This window comes from Chaetodon auriga, chromosome 23, assembly GCF_051107435.1.
Source record: "Chaetodon auriga isolate fChaAug3 chromosome 23, fChaAug3.hap1, whole genome shotgun sequence".
Taxonomy (NCBI): Eukaryota; Metazoa; Chordata; class Actinopteri; order Chaetodontiformes; family Chaetodontidae; genus Chaetodon; species Chaetodon auriga.
The window spans coordinates 3,685,602-3,710,917 of NC_135096.1; the positions used below are offsets into that span (position 1 = coordinate 3,685,602).

General features: G+C 44.8%; 2 protein-coding genes across 2 annotated transcripts in view; one reads left to right on the forward strand and one right to left on the reverse strand.

Moving 5' to 3' along the window:
* Nucleotides 1-25,316, reverse strand: part of LOC143316313 (uncharacterized) — a 242,668-nt gene that overhangs the window by 30,955 nt on the left and 186,397 nt on the right. The window lies entirely within an intron of this gene.
* Nucleotides 20,053-25,316, forward strand: part of LOC143316070 (uncharacterized) — a 36,432-nt gene continuing 31,168 nt past the window's right edge. The window contains exon 1 of the mRNA XM_076723784.1: nt 20,053-20,111. The gene's annotated coding sequence lies outside the window, so the exon portion shown is untranslated. The remainder of the gene's footprint in view (nt 20,112-25,316) is intronic.

Consider the following 25,316-nt stretch of genomic DNA (forward strand, 5'->3'; position numbering starts at 1 on the left):
TCTGAGAGGTTACAGCCACTCAATCTGAAGAAGAAGAAAAAAAATATTTATTTTAAAATGCTGAGTCTCTTCTCAGCATGTGTGCAAATCTTTGCTGTTCCATCATAAACATGTTGTATGTGACAATAAATCATCAGTGAATCACAAATAAACATCCAGAAACCAACGTCACATGATATAAAAAAAAATGAATCTGGGAGAAAATGAGGCTCATTGATATTTTAAGTTTTTGTGAAATGATGTTCAGAAATAATTTCACAGCCTTCAGTCGAACATCGTCTTTTGTGTGCATGTGAAAAAATAGTATGCACGAATCTGAATGTGTGAGTTTGATTTAAAACATCTCACAAATGAAAGTTTAGCTGGCGAAATATTTTTCCATGGTTGAAAAGGTTTTGTGCAAACAGATAATCTGAATATACTTCAAATATTTTCAGCAGTGAAGTTTCAGAGTCTAAGAGACTGAAACACAAATTTCCTATCTTTGTGAGTGACACTGAAGTTTAAGGCTAGAAGTTCACTGAGCTGGTAGGAAATAATTCACTGAGCGTCTCTCAGTCCACGCAGGCGTCCATTCATTGTCCTCATGTCTGTAAGAACACAGCTGTGCTGCTGTTCCACTGACTGAAAGCTCAGAGTTGTGTGATATATTCAGAGGAACAGTTTGAGTCAGCCATAGAAGCTGTGTTCTGTGGAGCTCTGGTTGTGTCTGTGGTTGAGGCTGTCACAATCCCTCCTGATGGCCACACACATCAAGCACCATTTTGCTTCATTCTCTGGCGAGCTGGACCCAGACCCAGCTCTGAGACTGGACCAGCACCTGCCAACAGCAGTCTGTCCAGCCATTGGATGGACCCTGCAGTCGCCATCTTCCCTGATGAGTCCTCTCTCTCTGGTCAAAACAAACCCTGCCCTGCTGCATCAGTGATTTCTCCAGGCTTGGTGAATGTGGAGGGGCAGCCGGCGGCAGGTGGTGCCGTGGACTCCGGCCTGTCCACTCTGTCCAGCCCAGAGACACTCCATCAGTAAAGGGTGGAGCAGCACCAGGCCAGGTGGAAGGGAGGATCACTGCCTGATCTGAGGATTGGTTGTGGTCAGGATTACCCACTCAGGCCAGGTAGTGACAGGGACAGTGACAGCCAAAGAGGTCGGTGTGTTTCCCGGGAAAACTACAGCTCACAATCCACCATATGAGCACTGCCGGCTGTTTGTTTTACAAAGCAAACAAGAGAAAAACACAACCAGAGGGCTGAACTCCAAACAGAGACCAATGGTCAGCAGGTCTGTTGAGCCGAGAGCAGTTTTCAGTGTTATGAAGGCGTCTCTCTCTTAACCTGGTTAGATCTCTGTGGTAACTGATACTGCACACCTGACCTGCTCCAGACGAGGTTCTGTTCACAGTTTCAGACTGAACTTTAATTCTTCTCCTGATGGTTTTCTCTATGAGGATCCAGACTCTCAGCTGAGGGAATATGTTCTGTCTGCAGACCTGCTGAGCCAGACGTTCAAAGCCGTGTGACCACAGCAGAACAAACCTGATGCTTCATGTTGTTTTCAGCCACAGGAACCTTCTTGCATTTAGCTGGTAATCAATCATTTTGTCTCTGTTTGCTTCAGGTCACATTAACCCTTTAAATCTGACACAGCAGATCTTCAACACACTAAAAGAATGATGAAGGTACAGAATCTAGAGACCACTTTGGATCCTGGTTTTATGTTTGGTCCTGATTTACTGTCAGTGCTGGTACTGCAGCTAATAGAACAACTGATGAGTCTATTGGCATTTATCAGCGGCTCGTAGCTTTCTGTCAGCATGTCTCTCTTGTCTTATTTGCAGGGACAGCGTTGATGAACCAAACATCTCTTCTTACAGGAATCCGCACAGAGGCTGATGAAGGAAACCTCAGTGAACAAAGAAAGCTGTTTTGTCAAACTTACATCATAGTTCATCCTCCAGAGCTACACTTGATCTGACCTGAGAGTTTCCAGTGCACAGTGTGGACTCTCCAGTCCAGCAGACAGCAGCTTCACTCCTGAATCCTGCAGGTTGTTGTGACTCAGGTCCAGCTCTCTCAGACTGCAGGACTGAGATCTGAGGACTGAGGAGAGAACTTCACAGCTTCTCTTTGAGAGGTTACAGCCACTCAGTCTGAAGACACACAGGAAGAAAACAGGAAGTTATTTACTTTTCTCTTGTTAAAAGATGGAACATTTATTAATGACTAAATTCTACTTACAGAACTTTATTGGAGGCTTTGACCACTGGCAGCAGCCTCAGAAGAGCCTCCTCTGAAGCAGAGAATTTCTTCAGGTCAAACACGTCCAGATCTTTTTCTGATGACAGTAAGATGAAGACCAGAGCTGACCACTGAGCAGGAGACAGTTTATCTGTGGAGAGACTTCCTGAACTCAGAGACTGTTGGATCTGATCCACCAGAGAATGATCATTCAGTTCATTCAGACAGTGGAACAGATTGATGCTTATCTCTGCAGAAGGTGTCTCTTCAATCTTCTTCTTGATGTACTCGACTGTTACCTGATTGGTTTTTGAGCCACTTCCTGTCTGTGTCAGCAGGCCTCGTAGGAGAGCCTGATTGGTCTGCAGTGAAAGACCCAGGAGGAATCGGAGGAACAAGTCCAGGTGTCCATTTGGACTCTGTAAGGCCTTGTCCACAGCACTCTGGTGGAGATGTGTTAGTTCAGGTTCTCTGTCTTTGAAGACTTTTGTCAACTGGACAACAAGTTTAGACCCTGCACGTTCACGGGAGGTTGTTTGTTCTTCTGACAGCAGATTGACTCCAGACTTGATGAAGGTCAGATGGACATGAAGAGCAGCCAGAAACTCCTGAACACTCAGATGGATGAAGCAGAACACTTTGTCCTGGTACAGTCCGCTCTCCTCTTTGAAGATCTGTGTGAACACTCCTGAGTACACTGAGGCTGCTCTGATATCGATGCCACACTCTGTCAGGTCTGATTCGTAGAAGATCAGGTTTCCTTTCTGCAGCTGCTCAAAAGCCAGTTTTCCCAGAGACTCAATCATCTTCCTGCTCTCTGGAGTCCACTGTGGATCTGACTCAGCTCCTCCATCATACTTGATGTTCTTCACTTTGGACTGAACCACCAGGAAATGGATGTACATCTCAGTCAGGGTCTTGGGCAGCTCTCCTTCCTCTCTGGTCTTCATCACATCCTCCAGAACTGTAGCACTGATCCAGCAGAAGACCGGGATGTGGCACATGATGTGGAGGCTTCGTGATGTCTTGATGTGGGAGATGATTCTGTTGGCCTGCTCCTCGTCTCTGAACCTCTTCCTGAAGTACTCCTCCTTCTGTTCATCAGTGAACCCTCTGACCTCTGTAACCATGTCAATACACTCAGGAGGGATCTGATTGGCTGCTGCAGGTCGTGTGGTTATCCAGAGGTGAGCAGAGGGAAGCAGTTTCCTCCTGATGAGGTTTGTCAGCAGCACATCCACTGAGGTGGACTCCGTAACATCAGTCAGGATCTCATTGTTGTGGAAGTCCAGAGGGAGTCGACACTCATCCAGACCGTCAAGGATGAACAAAAGCCTGAACTCTTCAAACCTGCAGATTCCTGCTTCTTTGGTTTCAGGAAAGAAGTGATGAACAAGTTCCACCAAGCTGAACTTTTTCTCTTTCAGCACATTCAGCTCTCTGAAAGTGAATGGAAACATGAACTGTATGTCCTGGTGGGCTTTGTCTTCAGCCCAGTCCAGAGTGAACTTCTGTGTTAAGACTGTCTTCCCAATGCCAGCCACTCCCTTTGTCATCACTGTTCTGATTGGTTCATCTTGTCCAGGTGGTTTAAAGATGTCTTCTTGTCTGATTGTGGTTTCTGGTCTGTGTGGTTTCCTGGATGCTGTTTCAATCTGTCTGACCTCATGTTCATCATTGACCTGTCCAGTCCCTCCCTCTGTGATGAAGAGCTCTGTGTAGATCTGATTCAGGAGGGTCCGCGTTCCTGCTTTAGCGATCCCCTCAAACACACACTGGAACATCTCCTTCAGGTTCGATTTAAGCTGACGCCGACAAACTGGAGCAAAAAGTTCTGAATGAAGACACAACAAATAAATCAAGAAGTGATTGATAAAGTTCAGATTAGAATTTAATGTCCTTGTCTGAACATATTTTGGTCCATCTGTTGAGACATCAGTGAATGTTCCACTGATCCAGCAGTTAAACCTTTAGAGAAATCCTCTTACTGCTCTGCAGACGCTCAGCCAGCTCCTCCTCCTTCATTCTCCTCAGGAAGTGCTGTGTGATCTTCAGAAATGCCTCTCTGCTGCACCTCCTCTGCTCTGCATCCTCATCCTCATCCTCCCCCTGACTCTCTAAGCAGTCTGGGTCATCTGGACTCAGAACCGTCTTGATCTTCTTCAGCTCGTTCCTCACAAAAGAGACAATGTTCTCCTCCAGCAGCTGGAACAGAAGATGATATGAATGACACAAACTGAAATCATGGAAGAAAACATCAGATCCATGTTGGACAGACTGACGGTCCACTGGTCTAAAAAGTGCAGTGTGGAGATTATTGTGAACAGAACAGATGTGAAAGCAGCTGCTGTACAAGTACAGACCATAAATATGGAGTCCAGGTGAGTTTGATGCCGTTGGGCAGACTGAGCACTGGCAACCTCTGAGCTCTCCTGGTGGACTCTGTGGAGGAATCATGAAGAATTAGCTCACATCATGTCCGTCCACACAGAGACAAACACCAGCTGAAGGTCTTTTGAGCTGAAGTGTTGATTCCAACATTGAATCAGATAGTTTCCACTGACATTAAAGTGTTGCTCGTACTGCTGATCCCACCGTGAATCAACAGTCCAGTCTGCATTTCTGTGCAGCTTTCACTTTACTGTGTTGGTTCACCAGCTTGTCTGATTGAGTCCCTCCAGTTCTCATTGACCCCTGTAACACTGTGGACAGCATCACACAGCTCACACAAGCTAACTGGATGCTACCTGTCTAGCACAAATTGGCAGTGAGTCACAATAAAGTGAGTGAAACATGAGAAAAGCAAAGAGAGAAGCAGAGAATACTGGATCAAAGCAAAGCTGAGGGTGATTTCACATCCAGCTGTGTTTCAAATGAAAGCTGGAACGTTCTTCTCTGGACTACATGAAGGAAACAGGTGCAGCTGTTGCTCATAGAAGTTGTTCTGGCTCTTTATTTTCTTCTTGGACGACATGTATTTGTTCTTGTCCACTTCTTTGACACACAACACATATTTGAGCTTTGTCTCCTCTCTGAGCTCCTGCAGCCTTTAGTTACCCATAACACCCTTCTCTGCATCAGACGTCCTCACAGAGGCACAACTCCAGCCTGATGTGAGGCGCCATGATGCCACCGTCAGTGTCGTTCTTGACTTTGTGAATCCATCAGCAGCATCAATCACAAACTGTGTGTTTCCTCAGACTCTCTGTGTTGCTTCATTCTGTGTTTCACAGCAGCTGATCTCAGTCCAGCTGTTATCACTGACATGATTGTGTTTGTGACTGAAAACCACAACATGTTGATTTGATGGAGGAACTCAGTGGAATCAGGGTTAGCCTTCGTTAGCATCTGTTAGCCTCAATCAAGTCACTGTTTATACTCATGCAGTCATCAGTCAGAAGGTGTGTGTGGAGGAAATGTTCAACTGGAGTCAAGAGTTGAAGACTGGTTATACTGGGCAGCTTCCACATGTGAGGATATAAACGAATGAGAGAAGAACGATGCTGAAAATAAACAAACAGGTTGAAAAAACTTCTCTGGATAAATAACCGTTCAAACAAGAATCTGTACGATTTTAATGTTATTAACAGTTTACCTCTTTGCAGCAGACGGTCGATCTCCTTTAAAATCAAAGAGGTGACCCATCGACCGTTCACTCTTCAAGGACACACAGCTGGGTTCAGGTCCAGACTCAGATCCAGGTCCAGGTTCAGGTCCAGGTCCAGGTCCAGGTCCATCAGAGGCTGGTCTCCCATAGATCCTGTCAGACACAGAGGAAGACCACCAGGGATGGAAATGGACTTTTTCTTCTTCAGACTCAGAAGCTGCTGGAGAAACTAGCAGCTATCAACAAGAAAAGGATCAACACACCAAAGTTCAATCAAACATGAAGCTGAATGATTTCAGTCTGTGGATCATCGCTTCGTTTGTCCATCAAATCTTGGACCACAGCAGGACTCAACGGACTGATTTCTGAGCAGATTTTACTGTGATTGACAGACAACAAACTAAACTGTGGAGTCCATCAGCACCGACTCTGTTGGTCTGTTTTCTAACGTTTGCATCACGAGACTCAGCACAAATATCCTGACTGTTATTTAGAGACGATGGTCAGTGAAGCATTTTAGTCCAACATTCAAAGAGGAAGTTTGATGGTAAAGAGACTTTGGAAGGTCCCCACTGGATTTGTGCTGAAGCCTCATATTATCCTCAGCTTTCAGTGTCCACATGTGGACATGTCAGTGCTGTTTAGGGACAGACTGGACAAATGTCCTTTAACACTAATCTAGCTCTAAACTTCATCATCATTCAAGGACAACATGAACAGAGAAGGACAACTGGTCAGACTGGATTTAATGAGGACAAACATCAGCAGTGGACAACATGAGGAGGACATGTGGACATTTCAGGTCAAATTGTCCAACACGAGTTTAATACTGAGAACCAACTTACTGTCTTTCAGAGACATGTCGCTGTTTAAAAGAAATGGGGAAATCCATTGACTGGTTGCTCCTGAAGGACACACAGCTGGGTTCAGGTCCAGGTCCAGGTCCAGGTCCAGCAGAGTCTGGTGGGTTCTGCTGCTCTGGCCTTCAATACAACACACACAGAGCTTTGAGTGTGAATAATGATGGTGGAGAGATTCGAGTGCTCTGACATGGAGACGAGTCCTGGACAATCAGAGATCCTGGTCTCACCTCTGAGCTTCGGTCTGGCCGTCATCGTCCCCACACAGACTGGTTTTAGAGGGACGGACTCCCTCCTCTCTGTCCTCACACCGATTCATGCTGCTGAACTCACGTCAGCTCACACACACTTTCATCTGGAGAGGAAACACAAATCATTCATGTGCACATCAGCTGAAATCATCCTTTCATGGTTTCACCTGTCCAAATATCAGCTGCTCCTCCTCTGATTGGCTGTTATCTCGTCTTTCATATCATTGTCAGCTGAATGCAGTCAGACAGCAGTGTGAGGCCGAGCTGCTGTACTTCTATCAGTCCACTAGATGGCGCCATGAAGCCGCAGTGAAGTGAACACACACTTGATGCCTGGATGACCGTTGACATCCACTGACACACACTGACCGAATCTGACAGGAAGCTTCAGTTTGTGGAATATTCAGTAAATTCAACATGACTGAAAGTTTCTTTACGCCTGAACGATCCTCGATCATCGATAAGTGAAGGAGAAAGTCAAATATTTACACAGGAGAAATTTAAAATAGCAGAAATATTCAAGTACAAATATTCAATACAAGTACTTCCAGACTGTACTTAATAACAGTACTTGAGTTTGGAGAAACGATGGACGGAGCTGCAGATTGATGCCGTTTGTGCTGAAGCTAAGCTAATGACAGCTTGAGTAAAAAACACCTGAAATGAGTTACTTTACCTTCAGCTGGAGCTTCAGAGGAGAAAACAAACTGCAACACACTGACGACAGTAAGTGAAAGTAAAGTTCAGACAGGAAGCAGCATAACAGCACCACACGGAAGCAGCAGCAGCAGGAGACAGAGAGAGAGAGAGAGAGAGAGAGAGAGAGAGAGAGAGAGAGAGAGAGAGAGAGAGAGACGTGAGACAAACTAACAGACTTTCCTCACTGTTGTCACAGACACAGAAAGTCTCATGTCCTTCACAAAGAGGTTTAATCTCCTTTACCTCATCTATTTCTCTTTAATCCGCTGACAAAAAGCACATTTTATGACTGAAAACCTTTATTTCAAATGTGCACCAATGGCAGGAAACAGGAAGTAGAAAGTCTGAAAGACTCCAGCTTTTTATTCTGCCTTTTATTCACATTTCTAGGATTTCTGAGGGAGAAGTACTCACATCAACATTGTACTGGAGTACAAGTACAGAAGGAGCATACTTAAAGAACGAAGTAGAAGTACTCGGAATGGATCATCTCACAGTACTTTTATACTGCAGTTTCATCTGTAATTTTACTTCATCGTTTATTCTCTGATCATATTTTGTAGTAATAATGTGAATCTCCAAAGTAACTGAAGCTTTGGAAGAAATGCAGAAGAAAGTAGCAGGACGTAGAAATACTCAAGCAAAGTACAAGTACCTTAAAATTGTACTTAAGTACAGTACATTACTGAAGTTTATTTTACTTCTGACACAAAAACAAGAAAAGTTTCAGTTGTTCTTTTCAACAACAAAACAGAACTTAAAAAAAACTTTATTGCTGATATCGACTGAAACACACAAATGATGAAACAGCACCATTAGGGGATGAGTCAAAGAAACAGCAACAAAGAGAGAAAAGAGGAGAATGAAATGGCTGCCAAGAGAAAGAGAAAGAGTCAAAGAAAGAAGTCAAATGATGACTGAAAAGAAAGATGAACAAAGGAGCCATTCGCTAATCGATGAGCGCAACAAAACTCCACTTCACAGCGTACACGCAACAAACTGAGCGGAAAGTACACCAACGAGACGCAAACTCCTGATTCACATGCAGGGTTAGAGTCCGTGTTTCAGCACTGACGCTGGAGGCATCGGGCTTTGAGACGTTCATCAGTCACTTCTGAAGGCCAAACACACATGTGGAGCACCAATTTACAGATTTAAAGAGGAGGCTTCAAATTCTGAGCGTAACATGCAGAAAATTAACACAATTCGGCTTCATAACTCACAGACTGGATATCAATTCTGCATCAAACACATTCAGGAAATTCAAATGTGGGATGCTCTTCAACTCCTTCCAGGAATCCATGAAAATAAAAACATGAATTGAAAAATGAGAGCTTGAAAACAATCAGTTAATGAGTTGCTTCACTGCATTTTTACTGGCAGCAAATCAGGACTTGTCAGCGTGACGCTGGAGCCTCCTGGGTTCAAGCCCTGAAGTGTGAAAGGTTTGGATGATTTGCAGCAGCAACATGAAGACAGTTTCCAAAGATGAGATGTTTCAGACGCCCAGGCAGCACACTCGCTGCATCAGCTGTTTTTATCATCAGGGGTTTTAACAGGAAGGTTTAAAGGTGCAGCAGCATGAAGAGCATGAGACACGAGGAGGTCTGAAATGGGAACAAACTATTCTGGATGGAAAACAAACTCAGTTTATATGACAGGTTAGTCTTAATCTGAGTACTTAGTTTAGTCTTAATCATAAAAAGTGAGAAGTCATGTGGACTTAATCTGTATGTGATGACCCACTGAAGACATCATTTCATCATATATTAAGGCAATCAACCATACGTCGATCAGGACATTCATTTTTCAGTTTAGCCATATTTTTTCTGGATAAATGCAGCAAATTTACTTTGAAAGTTCCCTGTAAACACAGAGGTGGACTTTATGGGTGCACTTAGCGTCTATTTTTCAAACTACGCTCATTAAAAGAAGAAGCAAAGAAAACACTAACACAGCTGACCAAGTCTACAAAATCCAAGCTTTAAATCAAGCATGTCTGCAGGAGACGGTTCATTCCTGAATCCAGCAGTCGTTTAGTGTTGGTGTATTTACGTGAGGTGGACCGTCAGTACTGCAGGACAGTCCAGACGCCTCCTCTCCCACAGTGATGGTCCATCTGTCCTCTGAAGACAGACGTCAGGAGGTTCAGTCGGGCCCTGAAGTCCATTCCTGCATTGCATAAAAAGAACAACACTAAAAGTCACTGCAGCTCGTTCAGACTCAAAACTCCTTCACAGACTGAACGACCTCAACTGGAAATGTTTATTTCACAGTGGCAGCAATTTCATGACACCGTCGAGACGTCTTTATGTGTCTTCAGATGCTCATTTTGTCGATTTTCACAAGGAACTCAAAAAACACCAACATGGATTTCTGTTGTCAAAAGACAGAAAACGCTCAGATTGCGACAGAAAACGACAGCGACATGTTTTTACACCACCAACAGCTGGACACAGTAAAAACACATCAACATTACTCCAGTATCCAGAGAGAAATCTCGTCCATCGTCCTTGTGAGTGTCCTGGACTATCAGATCACTGCATCATCCAGATGGTCCCAACATTGAGACAGCACCTGAAGAGGACTAAACCATCCAGGACCACAGGAAGGTGATGGACTCCAGAAGCAACTGACAAGCTCCAGGATGCATGGAGTGTCACGACTGGGAGTCTCTGAGAGGCCCTGAGGACGACAACAACAACATATATCCACATATACAAAACAGCAGGTCTGTGCTTCAACACCTTCTACACCAGGTGTGAGAGGTCCCCGACCACAAACTCTGATGGCCCACTGTCCCCCCACTGAGGGTTCTGCATGATGCCAGAGCCAGACAGCAGGCCAGGAGGACAGTGGCAGTGGTTTGACTCTAAAGTTCTGGCCATCTCTGCCATATCGGACCTTTATTGATACTTGAATCATTTACATTCATGCTGCAGCAAGTCTGTCTTTATTTCTGATGGTTCACACTGGGTTCATTTCAGGAACTGAAGAGAAAATTAATCAACGTCTTCAAAAACTCTGGATGTGCACAGTTTTCTTCAAACCAATGAAAACATGGTGTGAAGCTGTGAGAATATTTGAAGCTGTTCCAGTTAAAGACCAGCAGAGACGGACTCCTGTTTCAGTAAAGCTTCATGAACAGAGAGAAGACAAACATCAACATCCAGCAGCAACTCTTCAAAGTCAACCATCACAAAGAAAATCCACGCAAACCATCAGCAGCACAGACTGCTGCAGCCACCAGAGGGCAGCATCACACTGAGCTTCTCAGGCTCACCTGGTCAGTGACCAGGTCACCACGCAGGAGTTCTGGGTCCTGAAGTTCAAATCAAAGACCGTCAGAGGAACGTGGCTCCTCACAGGCCAGCTGATTGTTCCTCTTTCTACACAAGCAAGAAAAGCTAAAGAGCAGCTTCCTGCCACAGAAACATGGAGGAGACAAAGAGAACGAACTGAGCTGAAACTGTAAAGATCAGGCCCTTTAAGGTCATCCCATGTGTTTTCATCCCATGATCTTTAACCTACATGAATGTCTTTCATAGCCTAGAGTCGTAAGGATAACATGACTGGTGAGAGCCACTTCTCCACTTCTCATAACAAAAAGGCAGATGGCACTCTGGTTGTTGACAGTCTTGTCTCCTCTTCTCTGTTTGTGATGTCCATTGCATTTAGATACGCGCTTCACACAACACACCCTCACACAGGTTGTTTATCACATGTCCAGAAAAAGATATGGTATGCCCAGGCCTTGGGAACTGACCAATTATATTCTGTAACGTATATCTGATTATTGTACTTGGGTCTTTTGGGGTGCGTGGGGCACTCCTGAAGACCTTCTATGACTCTGTTGCAGCCTCTGCCATTTTCTATGGTGTAGTCTGCTGGGGGAGCAACATCACAATCGCTGACAGGAAGAGGCTGGACAAACTTATTAGGAAGGCCAGCTCTGTCCTGGGATGCCCTCTGGAACTGGTGGAGGAGGTGGGGGGGAGGAGGATGACAGCCAAGCTGTCCTCCATGACAGACAATGACTCCCACCCCCTCCAGAACACACTCACTGCACTGAGGAGCTCCATCAGTGACAGGATGCTACATCCAAAGTGTGTGAAAGAGCGGTATCGCAGGTCATTCCTGCAGCTGTCAGACTGTACAATAAAAACTGCTCCAAGTAATCAGTGCAATAGTCTGGACAATAAGCTGTGCAATAAAACATGTACATAACAGTCTGTAAATACTATTTACAATTTCTTACAATTTTTTTTACAATTTCTTTCTTTTATTTTTATTTAAAATCCTCACTCTTTTGTATATACTGCTTTTGTTTCTAATTTGCATGCACTTCTTATATTAATCTTTACTGATGCTGCTGTATTCTGGAATTTCCCCTCGCGGGACAAATAAAGGAATATTGAATTGAATTGAATTGAATTGAATTGAATTGCGTCTGTTGTGCTGCTGCTCGGCGAGAAAGAAAACCTTCGGCCACTCGGCCCTTTGTGGAATAGAACAAACAAACAGACAAAAAAAACACTTTACTTCTGCTAACAATAGTCGTTGGGTTCCATTGATTGCATTTCCATTTGATTTGAGGTCAAAATCACTGCTTTTTAATGGTTTGTAAGTGTAGGACTGATGGTCGTTACTTCCTAAGGTGGGTGCAATGGCTGGTTTTGTCCACTAGATGGAGACAAGTGACTACGGACACAACAGTTTATCTGTGTTGAAGTCTAGGACCCACTGCTAAAGAACAATGAGATACTCCTTTAACACCTAGAGAGAGTCTGTCTGTCTGTCTGTCTGTCTGTCTGTCTGTCTGTCTGTCTGTCTGTCTGTCTGTCCATGTCAGTGTGATCCATTAGTCCTGTGCTTTTTTTCATTGCAGCATATTTGAATAGAGCAGCCTATGAAACACTAATGCTGGACAGAGCAGAGTAGGTGTTGGATACATTCTATATGTAACCGGCAGGTTAGGTCTGTCCCACCACCGCTGTATTCTAACAGTAACGTCCCCGCTTCTTCCGGTCGCGCACCTGCAGCGAGGCTCCTAATCAGCACCATTAGCGGCACATAAATGCGGGTAGCGGCGCGCCAGCCGATCTCTCTCTCTCTCTCTCTCTCTCTCTCTCTCTCTCTCTCTCTCTCTCTCTCTCTCGCTGTCCGTGTTTGTGTCCACGGTTGGTCAACTTGAGCGTTGATCGGGTGTTGTACAGCCAAGGTAATTTTACTATTGTTGTAGTGTTTCAGTGAGCAACGCACAGACAGCAAGATTGTCTAACCTGTGTTTGTGTCTTTGCAGCAGTGACTGCCACTGCTGCTTTGTGCTTGTTGAAACTCACCTGAGTTTTTAGTTTCTTTTATTGGGTTTAAGTGCGAGGTTTTATTCAATGATTTTAGTGTATTTATGCATATATCTTTTATTTTATTTTATTTTTTTGTATAGTCTTAATTCATTTTACATTTTACCAAAGATTGTAGCTTGTTTTAGGGTTGTGAGGCTTGTTTTTGTGTAACTACATTTTAAAACTGGCTGATTCATACAGAGGTGGCCTTGTGCTTTACCGTGTAAAAGGTGGCTGTGTGATTTGACTTATTTATTCCCTTGTGTGTTCTTTTATATTTTAGTATGCTTTGTTTGCAGTGTTTTATTTTAATACCAACCTAAAAGTGTGACACCTTTGTATGTTTCCTTTTTTTTAGTCAAGCCCTCCACCTTCCTATTTTTTTTCTAGGTTCTTCTTCTTAGTATGTTTTTAATTATTTAAAAATCACTGAAGCTGAGACACCGAACAATCTTCCTTCAGTTTTATGTTCTTTTATGTCATATTGTTTGTGATGTTTTGCATCACTGAAGGAGATTAAAAACAAAAGAAAACTCTTTTTATCAACTCAAAACCACGTCTCTATACCTGTGTGGTCAAAGTAATAATTAATAACATGATGTATTCCCAGGGTGGCGTTGTCGGGTTGTTGACTCAGTTTAACTCGAGTTTAGCCAAGACCTTATTGGGTTACAAATATATTCTGAAAATTTGTATACAAGTTATAAAATGTTGATGGGATGATGCTGCATGCTACTCTTTTGTCATTCTCTTGCAGACAAACTCCTGGCTGCTCCGGATGTCCTCTGTCCTCGGCTGTCTCGTCCACCCACCCTCCCTCGTCTCCCCAGCCTCCTGTCTGACCCTGCAGCTGGATCTGGACCTGGAACCGAACCTAAAGGTAGTCTTATTCCCATTTGACCTTTGACCTTAACCTGCCTCTGATTCGCCACCTCCCCCCATGTTGCCTCATCCTAACCGCTCTGTCTGTGCCTGTCTGTCTGTCTGTCTGTCGATCACTGAGACCAGACTAAAGAGTCCACAACTTACACAATGTTGAATACATAAAAGAAGGAGGAGAAGAAAAAGAAAAACTAGTCAGGTTTATTTGTATAGCCCACAATCACAATTTACATCACCCCAATGGGCTTTACAGTCTGTACAAAGTGTGACATCCTCTGTCCTTAGACCCAGCAAGCCTGAAGTGGTATTGCATCTAGATTTATAGCTTATGTTCACTGTTCATTGGAAATTGTTCATCAAACTGTTGTTCACAGTTACAGTTCTGTTCATAACACTCTGAGAAAAAACATGTTGTTGTTGACGTGTTCTTTTGCAGTGATTAGTGTGCGTTCTTAAGCAATTTAGAAAGTTGGAGATCCCTCCACTTGTGGTAGTAAGGCCGGTAGTATTTCTTAAAAAGCTACAGAGAAGTTTCTGGCTGACACAGCCCCATACGGCAAGATCAAGTGTTTCTGATCTCGCAAGGTACTGAATACACAGGAAAAGGTTACCAGGCTCTACTCATTGAACATGGGATTAGAAGAATGGCACTGCTGAGCACAATTGGCGCACACTTCTTGATATGGCACGCTGCATGTTGATTGAAAGTAATCTGCCAAAACAACTGTGGACTTATGCAGTCCAGACTGCTGCTGTGGAGAGGAACAGATGTTTTAATAAACGCACAAAGCAGACACCAATCCAAGCACTGACAGGCAGACAGCCGAACCTGCCTAGAACGCAGAGGTTTGGGTTGGAGTGTTTTGCTTAAAAACAAGACAAAAGAAAATTAGATGGTGTGAAAAGGGTGTTTTCATCGGGTATGACAAAAACAGTCCAGCATACATTGTCTACTTTCCTGACACTAAGAAAGTGCAGATGTGCAGGGTGGTAAAATTTGTGGCTAAAACAGGTGTAGGGCAGCAGACACAGACTAACTTAGCACCTGTAGATGACTTTGTTCAGTACAAGTCCAAAAGTCCAGATCACCATGTCTCACTAGAACATAATCCTGAAGTGAGCCACCAGCCTGGAGTGAGCCACCACCAACCACAGCCAGTAGAGGTCAAGTGTGAGCCTGAGCCCAGGTGTTACCCTTCGAGAGAGAGAAGGATGCCAGACAGATACACAGATTGTAGAATGTCTAAATATGTGTCTGATGACGAGACTGATCAAGTCCAGAAAGAAAGCAGTGGGGGGTAGATGGGTGTATGCTATTAAAAACAATCTTGATGGATCTGAGAAATACAAGGCCCGATATGTTGCTCAGGGATACAGTCAAAAGATGGGTGTAGATGATGAGGAGACATCTTCTCCTACAGCTAACTTGACTAGTATCAGAGTGCTGATGCAGAAAACAGCACAAGAAAATTTGATTTTGCAGCAAATGGATGTAAAAACAGCCTACTTAAATGCACCAATAGGATGTGAGATTTACATGGAACAGCCAGAGGGGTACGAGGTGAAAATCTCACACAAATCTCAAATCTCATCTCAGATAACAAAAACAACCCAAAATTTCTTTTTTCCACCTTCGATCTTTTAACTAACACCAATTTTAAAAAATCCCCAGAGACACCAACGGACGCCCTCTGCAAGGACTTTGCAGACCACTTCAGAAGTAAAATCGAAGACATCAGATCCAGCCTTGTATCACATCAGAACGTAACTTTTAACACATCTGGACAGTCGACTTTATCCGAGGAAACACTGGAGAGTTTTGCCCTGGTCGATGCGAGGACACTTGGTCGAGTTTTCTCCCAGGTAAACCCAACAACCTGCCTTTTAGATCCAATTCCCACATCACTTTTAATGACATTTTATGGATTCTTCGAGGAACAGATTTTAAATATAGTGAATTGCTCTCTTCAGACGGGAGTCTTCCCTGCTGCCTTCAAAACGGCAGTGGTGAGGCCCCTCCTGAAGAAGAGCAATTTAGACCCCAGCATTCTTAATAACTACAGACCTGTATCCAACTTGCCCTTTTTAAGTAAGATTTTAGAAAAGCTGGTCTTTAACCAACTAAGTTATTTCTTAACTACTAATAACATTTTAGAGAAATATCAGTCTGGTTTTAGAGTGAACCACAGTACCGAGACAGCCCTTTTAAAGATTTTAAATGATATCAGGTGTAACGCAGACTCACAAAAACTCACAGTCCTGGTGCTACTGGATCTAAGTGCTGCCTTTGATACAGTAGATCACCACATTTTATTAAACAGACTCAGAAACCTGGTAGGCCTCTCTGGTACTGTTTTTAATTGGTTTTACTCGTATCTCACAGACCGCTGTTTCTATGTAAGTTTGGATGCATGTTCCTCTGGAACCCGTGAAATGAAGTGTGGGGTGCCCCAAGGGTCAATTTTAGCCCCAGTACTTTTTAATCTTTACATGCTTCCCCTTGGGGATGTCATCAGGAGACACGGCATCAGCTTCCACAGTTATGCTGATTATACACAGCTTTACATTGCCGTGTCTCCTGATGACACGGGGCCTATTGATACCCTTTTAAACTGTATTTTAGACATCAAGTCATGGATGGCAGAGAACTTCCCACAGCTCAACCAGGATAAAACAGAGGTTTTAGTTATTGGTCCTGAAGCCCAGAGAGAGACACTTTTACCAAAACTCCAAGGTTTTATACCCTCACAATCCGTTAAGAACCTGGGCATCATTTTCGACTCTGAGCTCAGTTTTATTCCTCATATTAAAAATGTAACAAAGATAGGTTTTTACCACCTTAAAAATATAGCCAGAGTCCGCCCGCTTCTCTCTCAGGCTAACACGGAGGTACTGCTGCATGCTTTTATCTCTTGCCGTCTAGATTATTGTAATGCCCTGCTCTCTGGTCTTCCCAAAAAGACTATCAATAACTTGCAATTACTCCAGAACTCAGCCGCACATGTGCTGACGAGGACCAGAGGGCGGGAGCACATTACACCAGTTCTAGAATCGCTACATTGGCTCCCCGTGTGTTTCAGGATCGATTTTAAGGTGCTTTTATTAGTTTTTAAGTGTCTTAACGGTCTTGGGCCATCTTATTTGTCTGAACTGCTTTTACCATACCAGCCCTCGCGGAACCTGAGGCCCTCTGGCACTGGCCTCTTAATTGTTCCAAGGGTCCGGACCAAAACCCACGGGGAGGCGGCATTCAGCCATTATGGTCCGAGGCTTTGGAACAGCCTGCCGGAGGGCATCAGGACCGCAGAGACCGTTGGTGTTTTTAAGAGGAGGCTCAAGACTCACCTTTTTAGTTTGGCTTTTAATTGATTACTTTTACTCTTTTAATTCAGACCTGTTTTATCCTAGCCTATTGTCTTTAGCCTTTAGGCGATTTTACTTTAGGTCTTAGGTCTCTTATTCCATTGTCTTTTAGCAGGTCTTTTTATTCCATTGTCTTTTATGTTTTAGCTCCAGTGTCTCCTCATGGGGGGCCTCCACGCTGGGAGGTGTGTCTGGCCTGCCCACTGGGGCGTCGTCCTGGGGACTCCTTGGGCCCGGAGGACTGGGGGGCTCTGCCCTGTGTGTGGAGTCCATCCCGGTCTATCTGGGTCGGGGGTCTCTGCTACGGTGGCGCTCCCTGTGGGCTGTGACCCCTTGCAGTGTGGATGAGCTCCCCATGGGTGGTTTTTTCCTCTCTTGATTCCTCAGTGCCCTGCCATGTCATTATACCAACAGCTACGTTGGGGTGTGTGTGTGTGTGTGTGTGTGTGTGTGTGTGTGTGTGTGGTTGTGTGGTTGCGTACTATTTTGCACTATCATGGGTGGGTGTATGTATTTGTGGTTGTGTTCATTTTATCATGTTTTTATCCTTTGTCAAGCACCTTGTGTTGCATTTTTATGTATGAAAGGTGCTATACAAATAAAGTTTGATTGATTGATTGATTGAAATATTCTAATATGTTGAGATGCTGGATTTTTGATTTTCATGAGTTGTAAGCCATAATTATCAAAATTGAAACAAGAAAGGCTATAAATATTTCAATCTATGTGTAATAAATTTAAAATATGTGAGGTTTTCACTGTCTGAATTAAATGACAAGAAAACATGAACTTTTCCATGATATTCAAATTTTTTGAGATCCAGGTTCTGTGCAGTGACATTGCGAGTGTTCTGAAAATTAATGGAGGTCTTTTAGTGTTCAGAGGGGGGGTCAGACAGGGCTGCTCTTTGTCCGGCATGCTCTACTCATTAGCCATCAAGCCTCTGCTTCAGATGCTGAGACGTGATATGAGTGGTGTTCGTTTAGCTGACTGTGACGTCTCTCTAAACTGTCAGCGTACGCAGACGATGTCATCATCCTGGTCAATGCGCAGAGAGACATCGATACGTGAATACAGTCAACCTGTTCACTTCCGTATCATCAGCCAAAGCAAACTGGGGGAAGACTAAGGCGGTCATGGTGGGGGACAGGCTGGGAGATCGGCTCAGGCTACCTGGAAGGGCACGTCTGGAAGAAGGGGGGGGCAAAAGTATCTTGGAGTCTTTCTGGGCAACAACACGTTTTTACAGAAAAACTGGGACGAAGTTTTAGAAAAGGTCAAAGGTCAGCTCATGAAGTGGAAGTGGATTTTACCCAAAATGTCTTACAGAGGCTGTTTTCTGGTCATTAACAATCTGGTGTCTTCTGCTCTGTGGCATCGGTTGGCCTCTGTTGATCCTCCAGCTTCTCTTCTATCACAAATTCAGAGAATTTTAGTAGATTTCTTTTGGGACAGGTTAGACTGGGTCCCTCAGAGTGTCCTGATCCTTCCTAAGGAGGAAGGTGGACAGGGTCTAGTCCATCTGGCCAGCAGGGGAGCTGCTTTCCACCTCTAATTCATCCAGAGACTGCTCACTAGACCCATGGACCTGGTGTGGAGAGCAGCATCCTGTTGCATCCTGAAGCAGTGTGGTGGTCTGGGACTGGGCCTGCCTCTGTTTCTGATGGACTCCAGCAAGCTGAACACCTCACCTCTGCCAGCCTTCTACAGAAGTGTTTTTACAGCGTGGTCTCTACCGAGAAAGCAGAGGCAGGAGCAGGTCGACTCTCTGTGCTGGCTCCTGCAAGAACTTGTGCTGCATGGAGGACAATTGGACGGTCCCAGCACGGGTGGACCAACTCTGCACAGAGCACTTCACACTGCAGGAGATTCCACTCTGAGCCAGGTGATGGAGGTGACCTGACCTGGGTTGGACGACCCTGCTGCACTGGCTTCTCGTCAGACTGTTCACTGGTTTTAAAAACTGTTCTGGTCCTCTGCTGGACCCTGTTGACCCTGCAGGTGTTGCTCTGGAGGACGCCTCAGGGCAGTCACTATACAAACTGCCGGTAAAGTCCTTGAACCAGAGCAAAACGGGCGCAGTGACGCCCCGTGGAGGACATACTGCAGTTTAAACCCTGACTTTAAACCTGCATAAAGGTCTTTATACAAACCTCCTTTAACAAGGAAACAGGCAGACTTGCAGTGGAGGATCCTTCATGGCGTCGTGGCAGTGAACTCCTTCATCTCTGTGGTCAACGCTGCCGTAGAGGACAAATGTCCCCCCTGCAGCCAGAGAGACGGTGTTTCACTGCTTCTCAGTGCATTCATCTTAGGGCTCTGTTTGTGCTGCTGGAGGCCTTTTTTAGCAGATGAGGAGAAGTTTTTACGCAGCAGGTTTTTATCTTTGGTTTTAAGTACACTCGCCAAAGAAAGAACAAATGTCAGGTACTGGACTTTGTCTTAGGAGGTGATGGCGGTGTGTGTGAGCTGGAGGAGGATGGTGGAGGAAGCCTTGAATGTTGATGTGGTTACTGTGTTTGTGAGAATGGTGAAGTCCAGACTGCTGAGTTCAGCTTTTACAGAGCTGCTCAGGACCTGGACAGTTTCCAGGTGGTGTGGGGTTATCGGGGGACAGAGGGACAAATCATCTTTGATCATGTGCTGATGTGACAGTAACACCTCTGGAAAGAAACATGTTGATGTAAAATGTCATGAATAAAGACTTTATACAGAGAACAAAAAGATAAACATTGGTTTAAAAATCAAAATCAGATCTCTCTCTCTCTCTCTCTCTCTCTCTCTGCTCCTTCCTGTCTGAACTTTACTTTCACTTCCTGCCTTCGGTGTGTCACAGTTTGTTTTCTCCTCTGAAGCTCCAGCTGAAGGTAAAGTAACTCGTTTCAGGTGTTTTTTACTCAAGCTGTCGTTAGCTTAGCTTCAGCACAAACGGCATCGATCTGCAGCTCTGTCCATCGTTTCTCCAAACTCTGAGTTTAACTGTGAACTCTGGACGAAGGAGCTGAAAGCAGCTCTGTTAAAAACATCAGCCATGTTGTGTGGATGTTTGTGAGTGTAAACGCTGGAATAAGAGCAGAAGCAGAGCGAGTTGATCCTCAGTAGTTGATGTGGAGACAGCAGGAAGGAGCATTCAGAGGGCTGTGAGGAGCTGAAACCTTTTATTTCTCAATTCAATCTGTAACTGTGTCACTAAATGAGCTGTCAGAGCTCTGAACTCTCCTCCAACAGTAATGAATGTTGCTGCTTTTTCTCACTTTGTGCTTCAATGTGATCAAGAATCAATCATAGATTCCTCTTTTAATATGACCTGAGAGGGCTTGATTGAGACAGGCTTTTATTTTGAAAGGATCTCTCAGTGGTGGAAAGAAACTAGTTTACTCAAGTACTGTTATTAAGTACAGTCTGGAAGTACTTGTACTGTACTTGAATATTTCTGCTATCTTATATTTCTCCTGAGTAAATATTTGACTTTCTCCTTCACTTATCGATGATCGAGGATCATTCAGGCATAAAGAAACTTTCAGTCATGTTGAATTTACTGAATATTCCACAAACTGAAGCTTCCTGTCAGATTCAGTCAGTGTGTGTCAGTGGATGTCAACGGTCGTCCAGGCATCAAGTGTGTGTTCACTTCACTGCAGCTTCATGGCGCCATCTAGTGGACTGACAGAAGTACAGCAGCTCGGCCTCACACTGCTGTCTGACTGCACTCAGCTGACACTGATATGAAAGACGAGATAACAGCCAATCAGAGGAGGAGCAGCTGATATTTGGACAGGAGAAACCATGAAAGGATGATTTCAGCTGATGTGCACATGAATGATTTGTGTTTCCTCTCCAGATCAAAGTGTGTGTGAGCTGACGTGAGTTCAGCAGCATGAATCGGTGTGAGGACAGAGAGGAGGGAGTCCGTCCCTCTAAAACCAGTCTGTGTGGGGACGATGACGGCCAGAGCGAAGCTCAGAGGTGAAACCAGGATCTCTCACTGTCTAGGACTCGTCTCCATGTCAGAGCACTCGAATCTCTCCACCATCATTATTCACACTCAAAGCTCTGTGTGTGTTGTGTTGAAGGCCAGAGCAGCAGGACCCACCAGCCTCACCTCGACCTGGGCCTGGACTTGGACCTGGACCTGGACCTGGACCTGGACCTGGAACTGGATCTGAGCCTGGACCTGGACCCAGCTGTGTGTCCTTCAGGAGCGACCGGTCAATGGATTTCCCCATTTCTTTTAAACAGCAACATGTCTCTGACAGACAGTAAGTTGTTCTCAGTATTAAACTCGTGTTGGACAATTTGACCTGAAATGTCCATATGTCCTTCTCATGTTGTCCACTGCTGATGTTTGTGCTCATTAAATCCAGTCTGACCAGTTGTCCTACTAATGTTCATGTTGTATTAGAATAATGATGAAGGTTAGAGCTAGATTAGTGTTAAAGGACATTTGTCCAGTCTGTCCCTAAACAGCACTGACATGTCCACATGTGGACGCTGAAAGCTGAGGACAATATCAGCACAAATCCAGTGGGGACCTTCCAAAGTCTCTTTACCATCAAACTTCCTCTTTGAATGTTGGACTAAAATGCTTCAGCGACCATCGTCTCTAAATAACAGTCAGGATATTTGTGCTGAGTCTCGTGATACAAACGTTAGAAAACAGACCAACAGAGTCGGTGCTGATGGACTCCACAGTTTAGTTTGTTGTCTGTCAATCACAGTAAAATCTGCTCAGAAATCAGTCCGTTGAGTCCTGCTTTGGTCCAAGATTTGATGGACAAATGAAGCGATGATCCACAAACTGAAATCATTCAGCTTCATGTTTGATTGAACTTTGGTGTGTTGATCCTTTTCTTGTTGATAGCTGCTAGTTTCTCCAGCAGCTTCTGAGTCTGAAGAAGAAAAAGTCCATTTCCATCCCTGGTGGTCTTCCTTTGTGTCTGACAGGATCTATGGGAGACCAGCCTCTGATGGACCTGGACCTAAACCTGGACCTGGACCCAGCTGTGTGTCCTTGAAGAGTGACCGGTCAAATGATCGCCTCCTTAATTTTAAAGTAGATCAACCGTCTGCTGCAAAGAGGTAAACTGTTAATAACATCAAAATATTATAGATTCTTGTTTGAACTGTTATTTATCCAGAGAAGTTTTTTAAACCTGTTTATTTTCAGCATCGTTCTTCTTCTCATTCGTTTATATCCTCACATGTGGAAGCTGCCCAGTATAACCAGTCTTCAACTCTTGACTCCAGTTGAACATTTCCTCCACACACACCTTCTGACTGATGACTGCATGAGTATCAAACAGTGACTTGATTGAGGCTAACAGATGCTAACGAAGGCTAACCCTGATTCCACTGAGTTCCTCCATGAAATCAACATGTTGTGGTTTTCATGTCATGTGACAACACAAACACAAACATGTCAGTGATAACAGCTGGACTGAGATCAGCTGCTGTGAAACACAGAATGAAGCAACACAGAGAGTCTGAGGAAACACACAGTCTGTTTGTGATTGATGCTGCTGATGGATTCACAAAGTCAGGAACGACACTGACGGCGGCATCATGGCGCCTCACATCAGGCTGGAGTTGTGCCTCTTTGTGCCAATTTGTGCTGGACAGGTAGCATCCAGTTAGCTTGTGTGAGCTGTGTGATGCTGTCCACAGTATTATTGGGGTCAATGAGAACTGGAGGGACTCAACCAGACAAGCTGGTGAACCAATACAGTAAAGTGAAAGCTGCACAGAAATGCAGACTGGACTGTTGATTCACGGTGGGATCAGCAGTACGAGCAACACTTTAATGTCACTGGAAACCATCTGATTCAATGTTGGAATCAATACTTCAGCTCAAAGGACTTTCAGCTGGTGTTTGTCTCTGTGTGGACGGAGATGATGTGAGTGAAACAGGCGTGTTTTGGACCCAAATGCAGTACAACAGAGAGCAGGAACAGTTGGCAATGACCTTTTTTTTGACCACAGGAAACAAGGTATGGAGCAGAGTTAGTAACTCGGAATTAAGTTCGTTCTCCGGGCTGAGAGTTCTCACAATGTCTCTGGGGGCTCAAGCGAGGAAAAGAGAAGTAGCTTACTACAGCCGCTGATGACGAGGAGGAAGCTCTGCAGCCGAAGAAACAGCTGATCGAGCAGCGGTGCCGGCAAGGGGAGAGCAGCGGAGAAGTCGGAGGCAGGCGGGGGGGTCGAAGACAGATGAGCAGTCCACGGAAGCAGAAGTACCGATGGGGAGCAGGCAAGAGGAAAGCCAAAGCCAGGCGGATGAATCGTTTCCAACAGAGCAGTCAGACAACAGAAACGCTGAGACAGAGCACGAGGTCAGGGACGGAAGGCAGGTAAATCTACCAGGAGGCAGACGAGGAGAGCAGGTCGGGAACGGGTGATCAAGCAGGATAACGCTGGAAAGTCTCACATACTGCAGAAGAACAATCTGGCAACGAGTGAGAGTGCTGGAGAGGATTATATGCAGGGCTGATTATGATGAGCTGCAGCTGTGTCGGCAGGTGAGCAGAGTAGAGCTGATGAGGTGGGCGCGGCTGGCAGGTAGAGTGGAGCAGAGGGAGGGAGAGCGGAAAAACCACTGCAGCTGAGTGATCGGAGGTGGATGAGAGACCGAGATTGTGAGCTAATACTTCATGATTCCTCCACAGAGTCGACCAGGAGAGCTCAGAGGTTCCCAGTGCTCAGTCTGCCCAGCAGCATCAAACCCACGTGGACTCCATATTTATGGTCTGTACATGTACAACAGCTGCTTTCACATCTATTCTGTTCACAATAATCTCCACGCTGCACTTTTTAGACCAGTGGACCGTCAGTCTGTCCAACATGGATCTGATGTTTGCTTCCATGATTTCAGTTTGTGTCATTCATATAAACTTCTGTTCCAGCTGCTGGAGGAGAACATTGTCTCTTTTGTGAGGAACGAGCTGAAGAAGATCAAGATGGTTCTGAGTCCAGATGACCCAGAATGTTTAGAGAGTCAGGGGGAGGATGAGGATGATTATAAAGAGCAGAGGAGGAGCAGCAGAGAGGCATTTCTGAAGATCACACAGCACTTCCTGAGGAGAATGGAGGAGGAGGAGCTGGCTGAGTGTCTGCAGAGCAGTAAGAGGATTTTTCTAGAGGTTTAACTGCTTGATCACTGGAACATTCACTGATGTCTCAACAAATGGACCAAAATATGTTCAGACAAGGACATTAAATTCTGATCTGAACTTTATCAATCACTTATTGATTTATTTGTTGTGTCTTCATTCAGAACTTTTTGCTCCAGTTTGTCGGCGTCAACTTAAATCTAACCTGAAGGAGAAGTTCCAGTGTGTGTTTGAGGGGATCGCTAAAGCAGGAAAGCGGACCCTCCTGAATCAGATCTACACAGAGCTCTTCATCACAGAGGGAGGGACTGGACAGGTCAATGATGAACATGAGGTCAGACAGATTGAAATAGCATCCAGGAAACCACACGGACCAGAAACCACAATCAGATGTGAAGACATCTTTAAACCCTCACCTGGACGAGATGAACCAATCAGAACAGTGATGACAAAGGGAGTGGCTGGCATTGGAAAGACAGTCTTGACACAGAAGTTCACTCTGGACTGGGCTGAAGACAAAGCCCACCAGGACATACAGTTCATGTTTCCATTCACTTTCAGAGAGCTGAATGTGTTGAGAGAGAAAAAGTTCAGCTTGGTGGAACTTGTTCATCACTTCTTTCCTGAAACCAAAGAAGCAGGAATCTGCAGGTTTGAAGAGTTCAGGGTTTTGTTCATCCTTGACGGTCTGGATGAGTGTCGACTTCCTCTGGACTTCCACAACAATGAGATCCTGACTGATGTTACAAAGTCCACCTCAGTGGATGTGCTGCTGACAAACCTCATCAGGAGGAACCTGCTTCCCTCTGCTCGCCTCTGGATAACCACACGACCTGCAGCAGCCAATCAGATCCCTCCTGAGTGTGTTGACATGGTGACAGAGGTCAGAGGGTTCACTGATGAACAGAAGGAGGAGTACTTCAGGAAGAGGTTCAGAGACAAGGAGCAGGCCAACAGAATCATCTC